General features: G+C 40.0%; 1 protein-coding gene and 1 non-coding gene across 2 annotated transcripts in view; both read right to left on the bottom strand.

Annotated features, from left to right (window-relative positions):
- The window catches only part of LOC129011221 (phospholipid-transporting ATPase IB-like), a 96,987-nt gene that overhangs the window by 45,775 nt on the left and 25,081 nt on the right, over positions 1-26,131 (bottom strand). The gene's annotated exons all lie outside the window — the stretch shown is intronic.
- LOC129011968 (U6 spliceosomal RNA) lies at positions 6,836-6,942 on the bottom strand. The gene has a single exon (XR_008493484.2). It is a non-coding gene; the product is annotated as a U6 spliceosomal RNA (small nuclear RNA).

Here is a 26,131-nt window from a genome sequence, read left to right as displayed (position 1 = left end):
TGGTAAGAGGGAAAGTTTGTAGTAATAAACACCTACATCAAAAAAGTAGAAAGACTTCAAATAACTTAATAAAGCACCTTAAGAGATCAGAAAAACAAGAACAAATGAAACCCAAAATTAGTAGAAGAAAAGAAATAATAAAGGTAAGAGCAGAAATAAAATTGAGACTAAAAAAAGTACAAAAGATCAATGAAACAAAAACTTGAATTTTTGAAAAGATAAGCAAAATTGGCAAACCCTTAGCTAACTAGGAAGAAAAGAGAAGACTCAAATAAAACCAGGAATGAAAATGCAACATAAAAACTAAGACCACAGAAATACAAAAAAAAAAAAATCATTAGAGACTACTATGAACAATTATGCACCAACAAATTGGAAACCAAGAAGAAATGAAAAAATTCTCGGGCACATAAAACCTACCAAGACTGAACCGTAAAGAGACAGAAAACCTCAACCAATCAATAACAAGTAACTAAATCAAAGCCATAATAAGAAGCCTCCCATTAAAGAAAAGTCCAGGACCAGATGGTTTCACTGCTGATTTCTATGAAACATTTAAAGAAGAACTAATACCTAGCCAGGCAAGGTGGTGTGTACCTGAAGTCTTAGCTACTCAGGACATTGCTGAGGTGGAAGAATCTAAGCCCCAGAAGTCAAGGTTGCCGTGAGCCAAGATTGCGGCACTGCACTCCAGCCTGGGCAATGAGAGTGAAACTCTGGCTCAAAAAAAAAAAAAAAAAAGTTCCCCTAAAGCCTTGAGAAAAAATTGAAGATCACGGAATACTTCCAAACTCATTCTATGAGGCCAGCATTACCCTGATAATAAAACCAGGCAAGAAAATTATAGGCCAATATCACTGATGAACATAGATAAAAAAATTCTTTTTTTTTTTTTTTTTTTTTTTGAGACAGAGTCTAGCCCTGTTGCCCAGGCTGGAGGGCAGTACTGTGATCTCAGCTCACCACAACTTGCGCCTCTTGGGTTCAAGGTAGTCTCAGCCTCCAGAGTAACTGGGATTACAGGCATGTGCCACTACGCCTGGCTATCTTTTTGTATTTTTAGTAGAGATGGGGTTTCACCATGTTGGCCAAGCTGGTCTTGAACTCCTGACCTCAAGTGATTCATCCACCTTGGCCTCCCAAAGTGCTGGGATTACAGGCATGAGCCACCATGCCCAGCTAGTAGATGCAAAAATTCTTAACCAAATACTAGCAAAATGAATTCACCAACATATTAAAAAGATCATTCACCATGATCAAGTGGAATTCTTCTCAGGGATGTAAGGATGGTTCAACATATACAAATCTATAAATGTGATATATGACATTAACAGAACCAAGAACAAAAACCATGTGATCATTTTAGTAGACGCTGAAAAAAGTATTTGACAAAATTCAATATCTCTTTATGATAAAGATCCTCAACAAACTAGATATAGATGGAACGTACTTCAAAATAATAATGGCCATACATGACAAACCCACAACCAACATCATACTCAATTGGGAAAAATTGAAAGCCTTTCCTCTAAGATCTGGAACATGATAAGGATGCCCACTTTCACCACTGTTATTAAACATAGTATTGGAAGTCCTGGATAGTGAAATTAGGCAAGAGAAATAAATAAAGGGCATCCAAACTGGAAAGGAAAAAGTCAAATTAGCCTTGTTCACAAAGGACATGATTGTAAGTTGCAGGATACAAAATCAACATATAAAAATCAGTAGCATTTCTATATGCCAACAGCAAACAATCTGAAAAAAGAAATCAAGAAAACAATCTCATTTACAATAGCTACAAAGAACGTAAAATACCTAGGAATCAATTTCACCAGAGAAGTGAAAGATCTATATAAGAAAAACTATTAATACACTGATGAAATAAATTGAAGAGGACACCAAAGAATGGAAAGATATTCCATGCTCATGGATTAGAATTAATATTATTCAAGTGACAACACTACCCAAAGCAAATTACAGATTCAATATAATCCCTATAAAAATACCAATGATATTCTTCACAGAAACAGAAAAAGTTTATATGGAACCACAAATCTTGAATAGCCAAAGCAATCCCGAGCAAAAAGAACAAAGCTGGAGGCATTACACTACCTGACTTCAAAACACACTACAAAGCTGTAGTAATCAAATCAGCATGGTACTGGCATAAAAATAGACACACAGACCAATGGAACAGAATAGAGAAGTCATTGGGAGGCCAAGGTGGGAGAACCACTTGAAGCCTGGAGTTTGAGATCAGCAACATTGTGAGACCCCTATCTCTTAAAAAAAAAAGAAATAGAGAGAACCCAGATATAAAGCCATGCATTTATAGTCAATTCATTTTAACAAAGTCGCTAAGAACATACAGTGGGGAAAGGACAGTTTCTTCAATAAATGATGCTGGGAAAACTGGTAATTACATATCAAAGAATAAATGTAGACCCCTATCTCTCATTATACAAAAATCAAATAAAAATAGATTAAAGGCTCAAATCTAAGACCTGAAACTGGGAATTATTAAAATAAGACATTGGGGAAATACTCCAGGACATTGGTCTAGACAAAGATTTTTTTGTATAAGACCTTAAAAGCAAGGTTTTTACATCAAGCTAAAAACCTTCTGCAGAATGAAGAAAACATCAACAAAGAGACAACCCAGAGAATGGGAGAAAATACTTACAAGCTATCCATCTGACAAGGGATATATAAGGAGAATATAACCAGAATATAATAAGGATCTCAAACAACTCAACAGCAAAAATAAATAAATAAATAAAATAATATGTTTTAAAAACGCATAAAATATCTGAATAGACATTTCTCAAAAGAGACATACAAATGGCCAACAGGAAAATGCGCAACATAACTAATTATCAGAAAAATGTAAATCAAAACCATAATGAGATATCATCTCACTGCAGTGTAAATGGCTATTATAAAAAAGACAGGAAAGATTGAATGTTGGCAAGGATATGCAAAAAGCAGAAGCCTTGTACACTGATGGTGGGAAAGTAAATTAGTACAGCCAGTATAGAAAACAGCATGGAGGTTCCTCAAAAAATTAAAAATAGGGCCAGCACGGTGGCTCATGCCCGTGATCCCAACACTTTGGGAGGCCGAGGTGGGTAAATCACGAGGTCAGGAGATCGGGACCATCCTGGCTAACATGGTGAAACCTCATCTCTACTAAAAAAAAAAAAATATATATATATATATACACAAAAAAAATTAGCCAGGCGTGGTGGCGGGCACCTGTAGTCCCAGCTACTTGGGAGACTGAGGCAGGAGAATGGTGTGGAACCTGAGAGGTGGAGCTTGCAGTGAGCCGAGATCGTGCCACTGCACTCCAGCCTGGGAGACAGAGCAAGACTCTATCCCCAAAAAAAAAAAACAAACTAAAAATAGGAATGCCATATAATCCAGCAATTTCACTGCTGGCTATAGATCCAAAAGAAAGAAAATCAATATGTCAAAGAGATATCTGTCTGCACTGTCATATTTATTGCAGCACTATTCAGAATATTTACAATAGCCAAAATATAGAATCAACCTAAGTGGCCATCAGTGAATGAATGGATAAAGAAAATGTGTCATATATACACAATGGAGTACTTATTCAGCCACAAAAAATGAATGAGATTCTGTCATTTGCAGCAACATAAATGGAACTGGAGGTCATTATATTAAGTGAAATAAGCCAGGCATAAAAAGACTAATATCACATGTTCTCACTCATATGTGAGAGCCAGAAAAGTGGATCTCATGAAGAGAGAGGGCAGACTGGTGGTTACCAGAGGCTAGGAGTGGTAGCACGGAGGAAGAGATGAAGAGAGGTTGATTAATGGGTACAAATACACAGTTAGGTAGAGAAAATAAGAGCTGGTATTTGAAAGATCAGCAGGGTGACTATAGTTTACAATAATCTGTTGTACACTTCAAAATATCTAGAAGAGATTTAAGGCATTGGATAGCCCAATTACCTTGATTTGACCCTTACACATTATATGAATGTATCAAATTATCACATGTACCTTTAAAATATGTGTTAATACAACTATTATGTAGCAACTTTTTAAAAATGTAATAAGATGGGAGATGTTTTACCATTCACTCTGCCAGGGGAAAAACATCTCCAGGGGTAAATGGGTGAATGACAGAACTTTCCAACAGGAGAGTTTATTCACCCAAGTAAATAAGCCACCCCTCCCCTAAAGACATTCCTACTCATGGGATGAAATGCATGTGCCAGCATCACTGTCCTCCTGGCTAGTCACAGCAAGGAGGGGCTTTAGCTGCATGGAAACCGAAGACCTTAGAGCTTGGGTGCTGGAGATAAGTGACCAGGAACAAACAGGAACATTTCTCTATGATTCACTCAGTCTTCCTCTAAACATGAGGCCAGTGTTTTCTGAAACTGGGTGACAGGAAGATGACTGGGATTTATCAAAAATCCATCCATCCATCCATCCACCCATCCATCCATCCATCCATCCATCATGTGCAATAGATACTTCCTCAGCCCTAATTATGCACTAGGGCAGTGTGCCAGGCCCTGGAGATACTGAAGGGAACCAGGTGGTCAAAAACGCACACCCTCAAGGAAATTGCACTCTAGAGGAGAAACGAGATTAAAAAAAAAAAATAGAACACATACCAGCATAGATGGTGATGAACACTGCAGAGGAAAACAGATCAGGGAAGCAGGATACAGAAGGGTACACTGGCTGGGGCTGGGAGAAGGATTATTTTCAACAGAGTGGCGAGGGAAAGTTTCACTGAGAAGGTGACCTGTGAACTAAGCCCTAAAGGAGGTGAAGGAGCAGGAGCAAGTCTCACAGATACACAGGGGAAGAGCTTTGCAGAGGGAGGGGACAGCAAGTGCAGAAACGCCCAGGTGGGAGAGCTCCTGTTGCTCCACCTGTAGGAGGGACAGTAAAGAGCCCAATTTGGGCAAACAGAGGTGGAGAAGTATGAAGAGAACTGAAATGAACATGGCAAAGGGCCAACGCATTGGCCTTGTCACTCATGTTGACACACTGGCCTTTTTCCTTTCGAGAGATGGGAAGATCTGGAGGCTTCCCAGGAGAGGACAAAACCTGACAATAATATCTATTCGCAAACGCTCCTCTGAGGAGCCCGACTCACGGGGTGGATCTTGTTACATGTATGTTGGACACGCTCCACTCCATAACTCATAATTAGGCGCATACGGGAAACAATCCATTAGAAAATAGGGTCTGGCAAAATATGGATCTGGGTCTACCTGATCCTCACAAATCACAAGGCACCACAGGAGTCTGACCTCCAGAAATGTGGCAGAAAGCAAGAACCCACAGACAACGCCAGAGTCTGATTTTCCAGCTATGAGAAAAATTGAAGTTGACAGCTCTTCTCCAGAGACCGATCTAAAAGAGGCAAAGTTCAGTAGCTGCTCAAAGTGTAACTTCCCCTTCAAGCAAGCCTCCAGAAACACAGAAATTAAGCTAAAGCTTAACACTCATCACCAAAATGGAAACAGTAAATCCATGTTAAGGTGTAAAGACAGTTAAAAACAATTGCCTTATTCTACTGCTTTCCATGGAAAAACAAATTTCTTATATCTTCCCAACATACAGTAAGCATTCAATATTTACTGAAAGAATAAAGGAGGCTTTAAGCCTCCCCACTGGAAGCTGACTTTGTGAACAGGGCCAGCATTCCATGACCATGTTCTGGAAGCCTTCCATCCTAGCAGGCTCCCAATAGGATATCATTCACCTTCCTCCTCCCAAATAGTCACTCAGCAAGGAGTTCTAGATGATTGGAAGTTGAGGACAAGATGATAACACTAAACATTAAGCAGTTTAATTCACTGATTCCTTAGCAGTGCATTCAACCAATCAAGGGAAAGAACAAGAGCAACACCACCAAATTCAAAAGCCCTCCCCAGTGGCCCTCTGCCATTTCTCTTGATGGACATCATTGCATACCTGGGAGCCACCCCAGAGGACATTCCAATGGATGGCAAAGCCCATGGCCTTCCACATCTGGCATCAATTCCTGAGGCTTTGCCAACCATCCCTCCCAAATTGTATTCTGGAAATAACCTTAAATACAAGAATTCCCACTGATAAATAGAGCCTGTCAGTGGTAACATATGAGCACCTTACAAGAAATTTTCACTTCATTTTATTAATGCTAAACTACTGAAATCTCACCAGTTACAAATAAAAGGTCAATAAGTTCATTTTAAAACACTGCCATTTATATTTTAAACATGTTCCTAATTCTTAGCCTACAGCAGGAAAAATGGGTGTCAGATACTGCTTTATCTCATAGCCTGTTCCCAGAATGTAGTAATTGGACCAGGAGAGGTATTAGTGTTATAACTCTATACAGCCCTTTATTATGGCTCACATAGGCTCTTTTAGACTATCTGTCACAAAACACATCCAAGGAGTGAAATAGAAGTTGACTGCTGACCAATCAACTTACAATACACCTTTGAAGGTAAGTTCATAAATTAGAGTCTACCTATAATTCCTATTAAATAGTGCAACTGTCCTGCTCCTATCAGATTTCCAAATCTGTTCTATTACTCAATGCATTATTCAATAAATAACTATGGACATGAAACACTTTATCTCAACACCTAAATGGAAACATGAGCTGAGGAGAAGATAACATTTTGACCACTGAGCATGCTGCCAGGAAGATCTTCTAGTGAGAACAACTCTTAGATAACCAATTCCAAATGCAAGACATCAGATATTTATGGCTAATATAATTAAATGTGACATTATTGAAAAGCAGGTTTTACCCAGGTGATTTATTCTTTCTTTCTTTTAACTTTAAAAACATAGAACACTTCATGAATGTGTGTGTCATCCTTGCGGAGGGATCATCCTAACTTTCTCTGTATCATTCCAATTGTAGTCTGTGTGCTGCCAAAGTAAGCATGCCCAGGTGCTTTATGAAAAAAAAAAAAAAAAATGTGGCCAGGCACGGTGGCTCATGCCTGTAATCCCAGAACTTTGGGAGGGCGAGGTGGGTGGATTGCTTGAGGTCAGCAGTTCGATGCCAGCCTGACCAACATGGTGAAACCCTGTCTCTATTAAAAATACAAAAATTGGCCAGGCATGGTGGCTCACGCCTGTAATCCCAGTACTTTGGGAGGCCGAGGCAGGCGGATCACGAGGTCAGGAGATCGAGACCATGGTGAAACTCCGTCTCTACTAAAAATACAAAAAATTAGCCGGGCGTGGTGGCGGGCGCCTGTAGTCGCAGCTACTTGGGAGGCTGAGGCAAGAGAATGGCGTGAACCCAGGAGGCGGAGCTTTCAGTGAGCCGAGGTCGTGCCACTGCACTCCAGCCTGGGTGACAGAGCAAGACTCCGTCTCAAAATAAATAAATAAATAAATAAATAAAATACAAAAATTAGCTGAGCGTGGTAGCAGGCACCTGTAATCCGAGCTACCTGGAAGGCTGAGGCGGGAGAATCTCTTGAACCCAGAAAGCGGAGGTTGCAGTGAGCTGAGATTGCTCCACTGCACTTCAGCCTGGGCGAGAGAGTGAAACTCCATCTCAAAAAAAAAAAAAAAAAAGAAAGAAAAAATGATGTGAACTTTATGGTACAAAAACAAAAAAAAATGAGTTATGAGATTTATTTAATTTTGCACTGCAAGGGAAGGATCATTTTTAATGAGATTCTTCTCAATTTTCAATTAAAAGAAACAACAACTATTTGTTATAAAAATATCTGGCCTCAACAAGTACAGGAATCATTACAATTCAGGCCCCATGCAGCCATTGCCCCAAAAGAAATGCAACAGGTCAGTGTGTGAAACTCTAATACTAAAACGTATTGCATTTAAGTATACCACATTTGGCCTTTCATTCAGAACTCAGTATATTCTTTCCAAACAGAGGGAAATAATCCCTACTACAAGGAAAGGTTTAAGGCTGTCCTAAGTGTTGGCATGCTGCAAACCAAGTAAGGAGCAGCAGCCACCCTGAGATCGAGTTATCCAAATGCAAGGGCCTAAACCCATCCTTTTCAGGTCCCAAACGCCTCTGCCCTCAGTCAAGGGTGCACTGGCTCTTGGGGAGGACATACCTTGTCAGAAAAGACACTTCCCAAGGAGACAGGTTCAGGAACTACAACATCAAACATCTGGATGGAAAGCTAAACCGAAGTAGTCAAGCTGGGAGAACATCGGGAGCTGAGATGATTGGTACACAGAGATTTCTAGTATGGAAAACACAAATGTTTGATTTAGGTCTGGGTAGAAAGCCATATCTATCCGTCCCTCATGTTGTAGAGTTAAAAATCTGGGGCGAGCTATATTATTCTATCTTTCTGGATTTCTCACATAATTGTCAAACTTTATTCAAGCGTTTAATTCTAACTGACATTTTTATGTTTATCACGCATATAGAGCAAAGTGCACAAAACCAAAGTGTACAGCTCACATTTTCATCAAGTGGACCCATCCCTGTAGGTGTCTAACTGAAATCCAACATAGAGACATGAGTTAAATAGGTCTGTTATGTGCAGGATTCTAACAGCAGTAAAGACCCGATCTAAAGGCTGCCTAGCTTCAGACGACAATTGTAAAATGTAAACACATTTACCGCTTCTGCCTACAGGGACACCACTACCATACTAGAAAGGAATGTAAAAATATGCAGTCAGTTTAAAACACACACACACACACACAACTAGGAATTGAATCATTAGCTAAGATGTGGGGTTGTCTTTTTTCTAAAATAGACTTCTTTCTGCTTTCGCCAGACAAGTTGAACGTGCCTCCAAGACGCCTTCCGAGTATGAGCTGCAGCGAGAGAGAAGCCCACAAGAGGGGCTGCCGCCTAAGCAAGGGCCCTGGCCTGCGAGGCAGGAAGAACGGGCTCTACCTTCACAAATGGTATCTCAGAAGATATGTCAATCCATTCTTAAAATAATAATGCAGTTGTAATAAGTGTCATTGTGTCAAAGAAACAGAGCCACTAGGTGACATATTTATGATAAGGAATTGGCTCACACAACTATGGAGTCTGGCAAACCCCAACACCAGCAGTGGGAATGGGCAAGAGGGCCAATGGTATGGTTCCAGTCCAAAGGCCGGCGGGTTGGAAACTCAGGAAGAGACTTTGCTTCAGTAGCCCTGAAGGCGGGAAAAGCTAATGTGCCAGTTTGAAGCTTGTCGGGCAGGAGGAGCTACCTCTTACTCGGCAGAGGGTTGTTCTGGTCAGGACTTCAACTGTTTGATGGGGCCGCCCACACTAGGAAGGCCACCTGCTTTCCTCACTCTACTGATACAGATGCTAACCTCATCCAGAAATGCCCTCTCAGACACTCAGAATAATGTTCAACCGGATGCTTGGGCACCCCATAGCCCTGTCGAGTTGACACATTAACTTGACTATCACAATCATATATTAGGCAGGGCAGAGGCAGGCACAAGCCCAGTGCATTGGAGACAGGGGAGCCTGTGGACAGGAGGGGAACAGTTTCAGCCTGCAGAGTTCAGGAGACTCATGAGACACCAATGATGGAAAAGGGTCTGCGGCAAGCATAGAAAGCAAAAGGAGGTATTTGAAGTCCATACACAGAGGAGCTCACACAGGAAATCAGGGCTAGGAGTCTGGAGGAACCACACAAGATAAACTATAAAGAGTTCAAAGCAAAAGGCTTCATAAAAGAAACATGGTTCCTCTCTCACAAGCCCCCTTCTTCTGGTTACACCAAAATCTTACACAGCCAGGCTGCTACACCCACAGCCAAGGAGTATTCCCAGGGCACCCATACAAACCTCATACACTCATGTCTAAAAGTCCTTCACCGAGAAGTGAGTCTTGCTATCTGGCCTGCACTCACAGAGCACCCCATCATCCTGCTACACTTCCTCTTTGAAAAATTACCAAATATGTGTAGAAAGCCTCCACCACGAAAAAGAGACTTTAAATGAATACAGAAGAAAGGGGAGACCTGAGGAAACAGTACAGCAAACTTTAAAAGAATATTTTAGAGTTTGGAGTAATGCTAATGCTAATATCCTCAGAGTCATAAGATGATAACACATTCACATGAAACAAGAATAAGATGGTATTTCTAAAAAGGAAACGGAATAAAATAGCTATTGGCAATTGAAAGTATGCTAGCCTAACTAAAATATTGCAAAAAAAAAGGAAGTGAAGAATAAAGCTAAGCAAATTTCCCAAAAAGTAAAACCAAAAACACAAGATGCAAAATAAAAGAGACTTAATAGTACAAATACAAGACCAAAATACAAGACTATTAAGAGTTCCACAGAAACCAGAGAAAGATAATATTAACAAGTTATACAGAAAAAGTTGCTAGAACTCTAAGAACAAAGATTTCTGATTGAAAGGGTACACCAAGTACCCAAAACAATGAGACACATACCAAAATTTTTCATTATAGAATACTAAATATTTTTCATTATAGAATGCTAGCTATTTCTAAACCATAAAGATATTAAAAAGAGCCTATTTATAAAGAGAAAAAAATCAAGATGAAATTGAGCCTCTTAATAGCAACACAGACCACTAAAGTGACACTTTAGATTTCTATACCCAGCCAAGCTATCAGACACTCAAATCTACTTTTCACATAAGCTTTTCTAGGAAGCCTCTTACTGCAAGACGTTCTTCAACAATACAAAACAGTAATCAAGAAAGCAACCCCCCACCCCACTCCCCGACAGTGTCTAAATATCAGGGAATACAACTCAAGAAAGCAGTGAGAAAGTTCTGGGATGACCACTTTACAGCAACACATCTACAAGGCAGCCAGTTTATCTGGCAAGAAGATGGCGGGGTGTGGAGGGGAAGGGGTAAAACCAAGAGATTATTCTGGGATATTCATTTTAAAATATATAGAGAGGTTATATAATATAAATGTGTATTGATCTAACGGAAACGATAAAAATTAATATGCAAAAAAATTATTTAAGGAGAAGAACAAGGCAGGAAAAGCAAGTTATACTAGAAAAGAGGCAAACATGATATACTGCCTCACTACTTGGACCTGAAGTAAATAACTGAAATCTGCATCTATAAGAGAGTTCAGAGAGATCATTTCTAAACTGTATTTCACAATGTCGAGAAAACCACATTTCTAAACTTAATTTTGAAATATGGTAGAAACCTCCAAAGAATGAAAAACCCACAGAGTTGAAAGTAGTTGCCTTTGGTGGAACAGGACTGGGATGGGAGAGAGGGGCAGAAGAGTATTGATTTTCACGAGAAGCAACTTCTAAACTATTTGAACTTTTAACTACCTACATGTGTTGTTGTAATAATACTTTAATATAAAAAAGTAGTATCCAGATATAACTGTCAAGGGACAGCTGATTATTTTAGCTAAGTTTAGGACTGGTCATACATAAGGAGCTTTTTTTTAGAACATGAAATCAGACTAAAGACCCAGTTTGTTTCTATACTGCTTCCACCACAAAAGAGCTAGTAACTGCTCATATCTGATATCACTCCCCACGATCACTTCCTTTTGCCAGCGGCAATTGACACCTAGATCATGGATAAAAGAAGGGGAAACTGTCATCTGCCCCGTAAGAGTCTAACAAGAAACAAACATGAGTACAGCACTCAGAGTGCAACATTTGTATGTATTCCTTTGAGATGAGCAGGCTGGCTTTCAGCACAGGAGTCTTTACCCTAAAACTCACCCCACAGGGAAATCGAACAGTCCAGTTCTCCCCCTTTAAATAGAAATCACTTTATTCTAAAAAGTATTTGCTCTTATTAAGTTCTCTTGCTTCCTTTCATCCTCTGCCAAATTCCTAGAACATCTTTCTTTCTTCTTTTCATCAAACCACATCCTTCTCCTTTTCTGAGCCAATAGCCCAAGGGGTCATCTTCTTTAACAAGCTTTTCTCTATTCATGTCTACCCAAAGTGTACAATCTGTAATCCATCCATTTATTTCAACATTCTGTGTGTGTGTGTGTGTGTGTGTGTGTGTGTGTTTGTGAGAGAGACAGAGAGTGTGTTAGAGACAGAGAGACGGGGACAGACAAAGGCAGGGAGTCAGAGAGAGAAAGAAATTTCTTGTCTTGTACTGTGAGCTCTAGGCTGGTCACATAAAATATTTATTATCTTAACCACCTCTCCACGCCTTGCAGGTTGAACGCTCGTTGTACAACTCACACCAACAACACAGTGCCCTCTACTGGCCAGCCAGCATAGCAGTGTTTTCTGCAAAGTAAACAACATTTGGGGCGTGTGCCAGATGAAGTTCAAGTTCTTTATCAATTATCTAATAAGAATCTTCAGAGAACCGATGTCTAAGGAAGAACTGTAATAGCCGTATTGCATTTGGTTCTTGCATATTCACTTATATCCATTTAATATAAAAACACAAAGTACTAGTATTCATTCCTAAGCAATTCTAAAATGTTTAGTCATCTTTTCATTTAATTTACTCATTAGTTTACCCAGAAATCAGAGAAGGAGAATATTAAATTTTGTGGGGACTGGATGCAATTTGTATACAACACGTATACAATTTGGGAATCTTGCTTTAAGAAAAATACAGTATTACGAAAACAAAATTGGGCACAGAAGTGAAGTTTACTTATAATGAAGAAAACACAACATATTACAAATTCATGAAGGCTGAAAAATACATCATGTTATTCAGAAAACATACTATTTTTATTAAATACTATAATATTAATATTAACAGTCTATAATACTTTCCCCTCCATATTTTTAATTTTATTTGTGTGGATAGTTTCTTAGAAAGTTTTGTAAATAGTTTGTATAGAAAGAACAGATAATTTATTTTTCCTCTAGCTATAATTGATCAATTATTTTTAATTGATCTTTTGGTAAAGCTTCTTTCAGCTCCACAACTTATCAATATATGTCATGTAAATTTTTATGATGGTTGTCAAATTTAGAGGAATTGCCATGAAATTTCCTTCATAAGTGAAACTTAAAATCTAGCTTCTGGCTCCACACATTTCAAACACTGTCTCTCCAATATGACTCACATACTTCAAGCATAATATACCACACTGATATTTTGATACTTCTAGAAATGCTACACCATATCATAACCTCAGGTGCAGAGGTGGCCAGGAAGAATATTTCTGGTCCTTATTTCTATGCTGGGAGAGCTAAAAATTTACCTGTTCACAAAAGTGACTGCACACCATGTAAATACATCTCTATTATTTCCAACTCAACTTTCCCTTACCCAGGTCCCCAAAACATGCCTCCTAACAGAAGAAGGGCGAGAGGGTGGAAGTTTGGGTGAAAAGACACTGTGTTCTTACCCCAAGCAAGGCTCAAGTCTATTAAATTATGCAAAAATAATTGGCCATGTCTACATTGGTAGGGTCCTCCCTGGGGCCCTGGGGCAGACGTTCTGAAGCGTAAATACCATTAGCTCCCAGAAAATCTGCTTCTGTGGATATATGCATCATCTAATACAAATATGTAAGTGATTTACACATGGTTGTTTTAATAACAACCTATATATGTTTCCAAACTTTTCTCCAAGTTTATACAATCTTACATAGATGTCTCAACACACATATTCACAATCAGAGGGTTGCCAAAGTTCCACAAGTATTAGACATTATGCCATTTTCTGAATTTTTTTTCTTTCTCAATAATATTGCAAAATCCTTGCAACCCAATTGTATAATTCTAATTCATCCTTTTTAATGGTGATATAATATTCCATAATTTATTCAGCCATTCTTCTATGATAAGCATTTACTTTATTTCCAGGCTTTGTATGCTATGAGACATGTCACAATAAAGACCCATGTTCATATGTCCATGAATACTGGTGAGTTTAATTCTAGGAGATCGATTGCCTGAAGTGGAATTAATGAGTCTAAGGGTCACGTGGTTGTTAAAAATTAAACTAAAGTCCACACTGCATTCAGATTTCCTAAGTTCCTACCTAATGTCTTGTTTCTGTTCCTAGAGGAGCATAAATTTTAATATATAGTAGACAACATGCTAAAAGGATTTTCAAACTTCACATTCCAACCAGCAATGTGTTGGTGTATTATTTGCATGCATATTCCTGCCAGCAACAGATATTAACAGTTTTTTTTTTTTTACAGTACTCAGTCTTATGTCAAGTAAGACATCACTGTCACATTAATTTGCATTTCCTTGACTGCTAATCAAGTTAAATATATTTTCATACATTTGTGAGCCATATCATCTCCTCATATACTTTGCCCATTTTCCTACTGGTTTGTTGATCTTTCCAGTGTCCCTTTGAAAAGCCTCTTGGAATTGTCTGTTAACTCTATTTTATATTATGTAGTTTACATTTAGTAGTTTTCTAGACTATTCATTTGTATAGCAAGTTTTTAATGGCACCTTTGACATACAAAGAGGTCCTGGACATTGGAAATGTTCCAAAATATTTATAGCACCTTGGTTTAGTATTAAGAAGTTCTTCACCAACCTCATCATATATGTAATGGCTAAGATTGTCTTTACTGACTTTTTTATGTCAGTCTTTAATTTCTGCAATCAGAATTTATTTTCACATGTGATAAAGGATAGAGTTCAGTTCTGTGTTCATCCTGACACATAGCCACTTATTTAAAAATGGTACCAGCATAGCCGGGTGCAGTGGCTGACACCTGTAATCCTAGCACTTTGGGAGGCCAAGGAGGGAGGATCACCTCAGGTCAGGAGTTCGTGACCAGCCTGGCCAACATGGTGAAACTCTGTCTCTACTAAAAATACAAAAATTAGCCGGGCATGGTGGCACATGCCTGTAATCCCAGCTACCCAGGAGGCTGGAGCAGGAGAATCACTGGAACCTGGGAGGCAGAGGCTGCAGTGAGCCAAGATCGCACCACTACACTCCAGCCTGGGTAACAGAACAAAACTCCTTCTCAAAAAAACAACAACAGCAAAACACACACACACACACACACACGAAGAATGGTACCAGCACAATTATCCACTCCACTTAACTGAGATATCACTCTTCAATATATTGGCATATATTTAGTTCTATGTCAATTCCCAACCAATTGATTTACAGTAGTTTTATACCTGTTCTGACTCTTGGTAAGGTAATATCTCCCTCTACACAGTATTATTCCTTACCAAAATTTATATAGAGATATATAGATATACAGATATACACACTCACATTTAGTTTCCTATTTATAAGTTTTATATGTAAAATAAGATATATATATATATATACACATATATATATATATATACTGTACTGTATATATACACACGCAGGTTAAATATCCCTAATCCAAAAATCTGAAATTTGAACTGCTCTAAAATCCAAACCTTTTTGAGCACTGACATGACACCTCTGCTTTCTGATGGTTCAATGTACACAAACTTTGTTTTATGTACAAAATTATTGAAAATATTGTATAAAATAACCTTCAGGCCAGGCATGGTGGCTCACACCTATAATCCCAGCATTTTGGGATTATAGCGTCACAGTGTCACAGATGCTGCTCCCCTTCAGATCCACAGCCGTGTTCCACACGAGGAGAAACAGAGAACTAGGCACCTCAATACGGGAAGTGGGGCTTCCTCAGATGCCCTCAGCTCCTGTCTCATTGGCCAGAACTCTATCTCATGAATGTTTCTAGTTTCAAGGGTTTCCAACTGGGCACATCTGGAACAAAATTGGTGGGCAATATCTGCCTTGATGGCTTTTTCTGAAATAAGCAAATGTCCAAGACATGGCCTCCTGGTTCCCATACGGGAGGTCGGCCAGATGGTACATTTGGCCCTAATCCACCCCTGTAAGGGAGTCAAACTGGGACTATTCTATACCTTGCATAAATAGGAAAGAGCAGAAATATTAATGGTTTGTGTCTGAGGCATGACAAAAAAAGCATGTACCCATTATAGCATCCATAGAAATGAATGACCTAGAATCAGGAGCTAAAAATCCGTCAGCTCCCCTCAAATGAGCCCCGCTCAACTAGAAAATCAACAACTTTCAGCAGGGAGAGCGGAAGAGCTCTCTCATCATTCGGTATTATCTAGGAGAAATATAAAATTGGATTTTCAACAAAGCTAAACATAACGGTCTTTATAGGAAGCTGTAACCAAACACTTGTTAGATCCAATTTCCTCAGAATAACCAAAGCCTGGTCGGGGACACAGAAAGCTGGTTTGTAATCCCAGTGTCAGCTTGGAGAAGCTGCTTGACCTTTCCACACCTCTAGCTCTACACTCTGCAGTGGAGGCCATCATTTTCCTTTCTCTATCACAGATCTTGCGAAGTTGCAGTTAATTTATAATTCTAGAGCAAGAAAGAATGCCTGTATAGGAGAATATAAAGGAAGGCAAGAATATGTCAGATATTAATAATACCTCATTAATATTTAATATTATCATAGAATATGATATAGCATATATTGTATATAATAATAATGTTAAGTCATGTAGAGACATCAACATGGTAGCCAGCTGGCAACAGTTTTGAAAGGGAAATAAGTGAGCAGGCTCTCCTGGTAATGTCCACCAGACCTGCGGAGCGAAACAGGGATGTGTATGTCTTTCTGGATACAGATTCAGAACTATAATATCTCTAGAGAGATAGAGTCTCTAGGTCAGATACACTGAGAATAAAAAATATAAAGGGTTGAGGATGTGATAAAAAGTGAAGGCACTTATATCAGGTCGTGTTTTAAGAAGTCTATGAAGTTAAATTATACATGTGAAGGTGACTTTAACACGTATAACAGTTATAAAACACAAAATGATTTTACTAATCAGACTTTAAAACTAATATCAGACATTAAGGTTATATGAAAAGCAAGAAAGAAAATAATGGTCTTATAAAAGGAAAAATAAATCAAGGGGGTTTATGTGGTTTTGAGAAAAGAAACTGGAAGAATAAAGGGTATATGTCAATAGATCTCTTGAGAGAGAGAGAGAGAGAGAGAGAGACTGATTAACAGGTATTTCCAATGAGTTGTGACCACCACCCCCCCCCCGAAAAAACAAATCCTACTTAACAAGTCTAATAGAAGTTTTATCATCAGCAAACTTGAGACTGGAGTCAAAGCAATTTCAGACCCATTCAATCCAATAATTCTAAAACCAACACATACACTATTTTTGGTAAAGTGACTACTATCAAGATATCTCACATAAGAAAGAGGAAGACAGGTAAGAGCAGTAATTTCCCCAACAACTAAACAATAACTGTAAATTCTCACTAAAAAAATACAATTCTGAGAATACAAACCAAAGTTAATAGCATCCGATGGCCTCAAGCCCGCTGACCCAAGCAAAGATTTAGAAGTAATGAGAACAACAGCCTGGTTTAGGGGTATGCACTCACTAGCAAGGGGACCATAGATCATTATATGTGACCTTTCCCATCACACTATAAAGTGACTCTGTCTGAGAACTGTATACTTTTTTTTTTTTAAAAAAAAAAAAAAAGGAAAGGATTTTTAAAAATTGTTCTCAATAAACAATCTAACTACAACTTCTGAAAAAAACATACGAAATAGATGTTAGATGAAAAACGATTTTAAAATAATAGGGTACCAATCAGTTCTATCTCTTCAAAATCCTATACCAATTACCAATCCACAAATAATTCTATCAACATAATACCTAATCCTCATACCATTTATATAGACAATACTGAATACTAACGGTATTCAATGCAAAACTGAACTGGGGTAGCAGGGTAGTGGGGCACAAAAATACCAATGTGCAACTTTCCACTGGAATGAGGCAGAGGGAAGTGGACTGCAAGCCCCCACTAGATTCCTTCCAACGTGCTCTCCAGTGCACTGCATACCCGTGTACATGACAGAATCATCTCTTGCAGCTCGAGGAGTTCAGACATAGAATGTTACTTTACAGTGCTTGTAAACATTTGGATAACCATTAGCAAAGGACAATCTCCAAATCCTACTGGAGAAGTTTTATTTAAAGATCTACATACCTTGTTTGGCTCTGAGCTGCTATCTTGCACCCAGTGTGTGTGCACACACATCTTTATGCCTCTACCTACCGAATGCCGGCAACAGGCTCAGAGTCACATGCCACACCAAACTTGCCATTAAGGATTCAGGCTTTATCCTGTGGCTTGTTTTTTTAACCCAAGGACCTTAATTTTCTTCACAAATGACTGTATGACTATCCTTTTCAGCATCAGAGTATATGGCACCTAATCAAACTGAAAGATCCACAAGAGAAAATATACAGAGTGTTTAATTATTTTTCCAACATCTTACTCCTTCCAAGAAGGAGTTATTTCTTTCTACTGAGCACATGAGGTCTTGTCCTGGCCCCATGTGCAAATGGAGGCTGAGTTCTTGTGGATTTGGATCCTCCAAATGCCCAAGGGTAGCACCAGTGCCAAGCGTCTCACCCAGAATGCAAATTCCCATCTCAGCACAACTTCTGCAGCTGGAAAGTTCTGTATGAACGCCGCTTCATGGCTTTGTTCCTTGTCAGCATGCTGACCACCCTTTCCAACCTCACGAATAGTAGGGCCATTTCCCTTTTCATTCAGCTCTCTAATAGGCTTCTCTGCTTGGGTATGTCATTGATTTCTTCTCAACCAGTACCCATTTCCACAGAAGGAGACTTGGACTAGGTCTCGATGCTGCACAGGGCAACCAGCAGTCACCAACTCATCACACAACTTTGCGTAAGTCCCTGTTTCAACTATACAGTGAGGGGTGAGGAGCGAAGCCAAGTGGCAGCTCATGTCTCTTCTAGACCCAATATCAGAGAGGCGCTTCCACCCAAGCAGCACACTGATCCCACCTGCCTAGTCCTGGACATTCTGCCCCCGCTTGGACACCTCCACGACAGCACTCTCACCTGGACAGCTCTCAATGCCCAAAAGCTCGGTCAAGTCTTCCCCAAGTGGTCTCTTCTCAAGCTAATAAACAAAACCACCACTCGGGTTTGACAATGCCTCTTAAAATACATAGCAAAACAACATCCATGAAACACCCACCATACCTACAGACTAGAAACCAGAACCCACACAATGCCAGCCTCCAGGTGTGTCAGTCTAGAGCACGGCACACAGACCATGACACCGTGCAGTGCCAAGCACGACAGCCATAACAAGCAGGTGATACGACACGCGCACACAGTCATATCTGAGTCCAAAGGACAAGTAGGAGTGAATTCGTCAGTGTTCTAGGTAGAGGATCCACCTGCTACCACTGTTCTTCTGAATATTATCATAGCAGTTACTATTTGTAGCTTACTATTAGCAGCTTAAAAAGTTAACTTGCCCTGTATCACCCAAAAAGCAAGTGACAGAGGCATGCTTCACACTCCTGTTTGCCCTACCCCAGACTCTAAATCATTTTCGTTGGGTTCTAGTACCCTGTGGGAATCAGATGACAATAATGGACACCCTCCACAGAAGAAATGAACATATGCCCACTGGCAGCATTCTAAGCTTCAATACTTGACAGTAAATTCATTTTCCCAATGACATGATGATGAGGTTATAATGAGGCTCAATGAGGATTTTTCTGAATTAAACTACATAGCCAAATAGCTCCCGTTTATTTCTCCTTTTTCATTGCCAGTGCCATCATGGCTTATTGGAAATCCTCACCACATCACACCTCCTAATTGCCTGAATCTATCCACAATGACACATGACTGCTGTCTGACATGCCACACACCCCGTGATCCAAATCATAGCCAGCATTTGAGAATTTATTTTTGAGGCACTTGACATTACTTCAGAGGGTTGCTTTCTAACTAAGAGTTAGGAAGCGAAGACAGGGTATGGGATCTGAACTTGCATTGTTAATAAATTCATAATGCCTCTCTTGAGCTCCCCAGCCTGTAATTAAAGGGTTCAACATTTGCTTCCACGCATGTCTTTCCAATGGTTCCTCCCCCTCCAGTGCAAACCTCTGCTTCAGACACGCATGTCTTTCTGTGTCCTGAACTCACCCTCCTTTCTTCTAGTCCTACTCATTTCTGGAAAACCTGGGCTGTTCTACCATCCACTAAGACATCTCCTCAGAGCTCCAGGGGACAAACCCTCCCTTCCCTGAAGTCTGGGAAAATTACCTCGCCCTTCAGCATTGAGCTTTATGCTACCTTCCATTACAAGTTAACCATGGATGTGTGTCTTGTCTGCATTTGATTATAAATAACAGAAGACTTCCCATAACATATTATAGTGTAATAACTATGTTTTCTTATTTTCCCTACCCTACACTCTGGCCCCTGGGGCTTCACTGACCCTGGGAGGGCACTGCCCCTTCTAGGGCTAATTCCTAGAAATAGCAAACAACTTGCCAGGGAATATGTCTTTCACATGCAAACCAAACAATCCAGTCTGTGCTGTGCCTCCCAGCTGCCTCCCTTAAGAAACTCTCACTCATCAAGCCTGCCCTGATCATTCCAGAGCCAGATGCCAGACAACCAGAGAAGCCCTTATGTCCAGAGCTCACTGAAATTATCCGTACCAGCCAATTCTAAACCTGCTCATCCCGCCTTGCCCTTCTCATGGAAACCACAGGGAAGGCCACTGTCCACGCTTCCTAAGCCACCTGGAGCTTCCGTGTGTGGCCCTGGGTGGTGTGCCAGCCTCCTGTTTCTAGGGAACTGTGAGTACAAACTTCTTGATGATGCTCCTTTCTGTGTCTGCAGGTCTTACCATCCTTGATTAAAACCAATCCCAGGTACATTTTTAAACACATGACCTCTGCATCTCTTTCATGCCTCCCGCTTTCTGCCCAACCATACTTCTAAAATAGTATTACATCATCGAGTAGAAGTCAAGTATGTCAAAGAAATACAAACATGGGTTGAAGAAGACAGGCATTCAGGTTTAGTTTTTCAAAAGTGAAAAAATACATAAGGCGTACAAATAAAAAAATGCACAGGGAATATATTTACATGCCTCAAAAATGTAAAAATACACAAACAAGTTTTAACTTAAAATTATATATATTGGTGCCAGGTGGCTCATGCCTGTAATCCCAGCACTTTGAGAGGCTAGGGCAGGTGGATCACTTGAGTCCAGGAGTTTGAGGACAGCTGGTGCAATGTGGCAAAACCCCACCTCTACAAAAAGGACAAAAAAAATTAGTCGAGTGTGGTGATGCATGCCTGTGGTCCCAGCTACTCGGGAGGCTGAGGTGGGAGGATCACCTGAGCCGTGGAGGTTGTGGTAAGCCAAGATCGCACCACTGCACTCCAGACTGGGCAACAAGTGAGACCCTGTCTCAAAAAAAAAATTATATATTGGGCCTCAGTTTACCACTGTTATTAATCTCATGGTCTTTATATTCTGCTTTAATTTCATTTCACTTTAGTTCATTTCTCTAACACTGTATGAGCACTCCACACAATATTATGGAGTTAATCCATGTCTGCAGTGTAACACTAATGCATTGTTTTAATTGACTAAGACATTTAAAACCTTCAGTAAGTTTAAAGGTGTTATTTTAATGAGACAAATCTTACCTGCATATCCTATGATGTTACACCTGAATGTTTCAATTACACCTTCAGAAAAGCTCTACAATAACATAATTGAGTTCACTTGAATTCTCTAGGGCAAACAAGAGCCCTCTCTCCCCAGCAGTTTCTAATAACTTGTGTGGCACCTCGCTCACCCTATTGTGCCTTCCTTCCAAGTCCAGGGAAACAGGAATCTTAGTGATCTATACCATACTTCAAGATAAGAAGGGAGCAGGCAATACATTTATGGAGGGCACTTTGGTAACTATAAAATGAAGGATTTATGAGGAAATAATCTACTCTTCCCCCATGACACACACGCCTTGGTGAACTGTGGGGTTGTCATGTTTGGGGAGTTTCAGCTGTGCTACCCTAGGACTAGAGGGTAGCATAGCTGTCCTCTGCCCTTGCTGTCTTCTCTGCCTGGTATCTTCCTCCCACCCTGCTCTACCTCCTCTTTCTCACACCTTAACACATCATCACTTCCACAGTGAGTTGCCCGTTGGTCTTCCCCCACCCTATCCCAACTTTTCCTTATGTCTCCTGTTTATTTTAACAGCCCTTATTATAATCTGAAGTTATCTAGTTCTTGTGTTTACTGTCTGTTTTCCTAACTGAACCAGCTCAGGTAAGTACTCCACAAATATTAAATAAAAGAGTACACTGGAGAGGAGAACCAGTACGTGTCTTGGCAGAGTTTGAGGTAATAGCCACACCATTCCTGAATGAATAGAATATGATGTCCCCAACGAGAAATTATTGGCATCCAACCTGGTAATTAATATATGTCAGGCAATTGACCTTTAAACAAATCTGCTAGATAAGCACCAACTTACAGAGGTGGAAACGCTCTCGAAGAAGGTGCTGACCGGCCCAGGCTCACGTAGCTAGGCAATAGCTAAACCAAGATTCAACCCCCCAAACATGACAACACATGGTTCACCAAGGTGTCTGTGTCATCAGGGCCAAGTGTGTCTGGCTCCAGATCTCATGTTCTGAAACATTCCACCGGATACAGATTCAGAACTAGGCATTATTTGTGAAGTAGGGTCTTATATATAGCTCTACCTGCAAGTCACACTCAAGACTCACCTCCCTCTAGGTTTGTTTCTGTGAGTAACACATTCACCTTTGCCAAGTCTTCCTTAAATGCTGCACTCAATTTAGTGAGGGTTACTATACACTAGGGTCTGGGCCCATAGTTGGCCTGAGGGAGTACTAACAGGTAATTAGGCCAGAATATAGGGCAACAATGGGCTCAGGACAGAGAATGGATCTTGGGGGCAGTTATCCCCTGCCACACGGAGATTCTATTTTATTGTCAAATATAAGGAATCTCGGTTTTACTTTCCTTAACCAAAGTGTCCATTTCCTCCTATGTACTGATTAGGAAAACACATTAGCACTATTCTGTATATAAACAGTCTCCGGGTACAGGACTCAGTATCCTGCCACCGAAGATGAAGCACAGTGGCTAAAGCATGAGCTCTGCCACTGCACTCTTGGGTCTGCCATGAGCCCCAGGCTTGTTATTTAATCAGTCCATGCTTCACTTTCATCATCTGCAAAACGGAAGTCAAATATTGAGTTAATAGAAATAAAATGTTTATAATGGCATTGGGGACATAGTATGTTCTCAACAAATGTTAGCTCTTCCTAATATTATTTAAACCCCTACCTTCATTTTTACTTGAATACATCTGCAGGGTGTTAAAAAAAAAACTTTTCAGACTAGATTCATGCTATCTAATATCATCCTATGAGCTTGGTGGAGGTAGGGTATTAACAGGATTATCCACATTGGCCAATTCCATGACCAAAAAGACGAGCTTACCTGTTAAGCACATCATCAGTAGCAAGAAAAAGGTAGACTCCACGTCTGACAGACTGAATGTGTAGTATCATTGGAGAATTTGTGACAACCAGAAATAGATGTGCACATGTAAAACAAGCATTCTGTAGAATGGGTGATCATGGAAGGACTCGAGTCCCTTTATAAGGCAGAGCTTACTGATTTATTTCTATCATGAGAAATTTTAAAGGTGAAATATCAAATTCTATTAGTGAGAATCCACTATGTGAAAATCCAAGCAGGCACACAAATATTGCTGCTGTATTTACTGCCTTGATACTGATGTTTTCCTCACAAATATGCATCATTCATAGTATGAGCACCTGTTCATGTCTCCAGCACTGCAAGTCTCACCCTATTGACCATTAAATCCTAACAACGAGCATGACACCTGCCCCGTATTGGGTGCCCAAAATTTTCAACTCATATCTGGAGCACGTGTGTCCACATATATGGGTATACAGCATACGGATCAGGTGAGACAGGCAACAATTATAATGAACAAGTGCTAGACAATGAAAATCTTACTTTTATTATTATTATTATTATTATTATTATTTTGAGACGGAGTCTCTCTCTCTGTTGCCCAGGCTGGAGTGCAGTGGCGCGATCTCGGCTCACTGCAACCTCTGCCTCCCGGGTTCATGCCATTCTCCTGCCTCAGCCTCCCAAGTAGCTGGGACTACAGGCACCCGCCACCATGCCCGGCTAATATATATATATATTTTTTGTATTTTTAGTAGAGACGGGGTTTCACCGTGTTAGCCAGATGGTCTCGATCTCCTGACCTCGTGATCCGCCTGCCTCGGCCTCCCAAAGTGCTGCAATTACAGGCGTGAGCCACCGTGCCCGGCTGAAAATCCTATTTTTAAATAGTTATCTTCAAGAGGGAGATACACTAGGAAAAAGCAGTGGTCTAAATGATAGATATTTGCTTAGGTTGGCTTAAAACACCTTCAAATTCTCCCATTAACAGAAAAATAAACTAACACTGCAGAATCAAATAAACATTCATGCGCATTCATACATTAAAACAGCCTTTATTTTCCCCTGAAATCTGAAAAAGTGTTATCTAAACCAAATTAGATAGTGCAAACTCAATTTTCATTCAGCTATTAAACGTTTTATTTCCCTCAATAGTCAGGAATTTAATAGGCAATCAGTCCTAAAACTAACCATTCTTTTGAATGGTTAAATTAAACCTAAAAACTACTCTGTGTTTAACTCAGTCTAAAATGTGTTGGAGTAAAATATGAAGCCTACAAATTTCACAGAAATAATAGCTCCTTTCACGACTTTAATCACACATAATATTCCTTCTGTTTTTGATACTACTAATGGCCCACCTCAAACTTCAAAGAATTTCTCAAATCAGGTGATTAACCTGTGTTGATCATGATACATCACATATTGTGGACGCCCCACCACCTGTTCACATGAAGAACACGCACCTGCAGGAGGTGACTGGTCCTCTGAGGGCCCCGCAGCCTGCCGAGGGAGTCAGACCCTGCACCTTGGTCTCATTAGCACGATGGTCTCAACACTTCAGCACTGTGCCAGCCAAACATAAGCCATGCCCAGAGCAGCTTTACATCCAAAGGGCTGAATTAACACATCAACCCATGCAAGCAGATTATAATACTGAGATTTCCCATTTCCTCCTGATATTTTAATAAGAATATTAAATACTCTAGTACAAAAGCACAGCAATGCATTAATCCAAAATGTGACCTGCATACAAAGGTCAACTCCACCTGTGCCTCTCTAAGAGAACAAAGTGTTTCTCTAGTAAACAGGACTTTTCTTTAAAATCCTGGGCTATTAGAGATCAGAGCACCTGATAATCATCAAGCCCTGTTACCTTTCAATTTACTGATAAGGAAGACAACATTTCCTGAAAACCCGAAGTGTTCTGGGCACTACGCTCATCATGTGTTTGTTCACATGTATTTTGTTTTTCTGCATCCTTTATTTAGCCTTCAAATATCCACTCCTTTTTGCCAGTGAGGAAATCGAGGCCCATTTAGATTAAGTCACTATTTATTTTTTTCAAATTTCCTAACTAAACTGTTTCTTTCAGCAATTAACTATAATGTGAAAAGAAAGAAAGTACTCTCTCCTCTTCAATGTAGATTTCATGCAGGGGTTCAAAATAAGCCAGACACAATAGGAAAATGATCAGGTGGTCTAACATCCAAGCTGGAGGTGGCACATGAGCCAGGGGTGTGAGACTCTCAGTTTCCCAAGAGCTGCTTCCATGTGCCAAGATGCTCCCAATCCTTTTTTTCCCACCCAGTCTCCTCTTCAACAATGATTCATTTTAATTACATAATTACATAAAGTCATCAATTGCAGGAATGGCTTCCTACAATTAAACTTGATAAAATAGTCAAGCAAAGAAAGCCCACACCCTCACTCCTTCCACAGGACAGCACCTTTCAAAGAAGTCAGACAATACAGCCAGGTTACCCTCGGGTGTTTCACGGGGAACATCTAGTGTTGGAGCATCCAGCCTGAATGTGCATGAGCCCCAGTGATGACAGTTCTGGTGGATAAACTGCTCAGTTAGTGCTGCCTGTATAAAGATGAACAAGAATCCTGTTCTCTTTGTTCAAAGGGTTTTAATCCAGAAAGATGAAATATATTCAAACCAAGCAGCTTGAGGTGTACAGCTCAGATCAAGGTATACACAGTATGAAACTGTCAGAACAGCCATGGGAAGTACAAAAGTGACTTTAAGCTATAAAAATAGACAGGGGTCTAGAGCAGTGGCTCATGTCTATAATCCCAGCAATTTCAGAGGCCA

Source organism: Pongo pygmaeus, chromosome 14 (assembly GCF_028885625.2).
Source record: "Pongo pygmaeus isolate AG05252 chromosome 14, NHGRI_mPonPyg2-v2.0_pri, whole genome shotgun sequence".
NCBI lineage: Eukaryota > Metazoa > Chordata > Mammalia > Primates > Hominidae > Pongo > Pongo pygmaeus.
The sequence above is the reverse complement of the archived record's forward strand: the minus strand, read 5'-3'. Positions and strand labels throughout refer to the sequence as shown.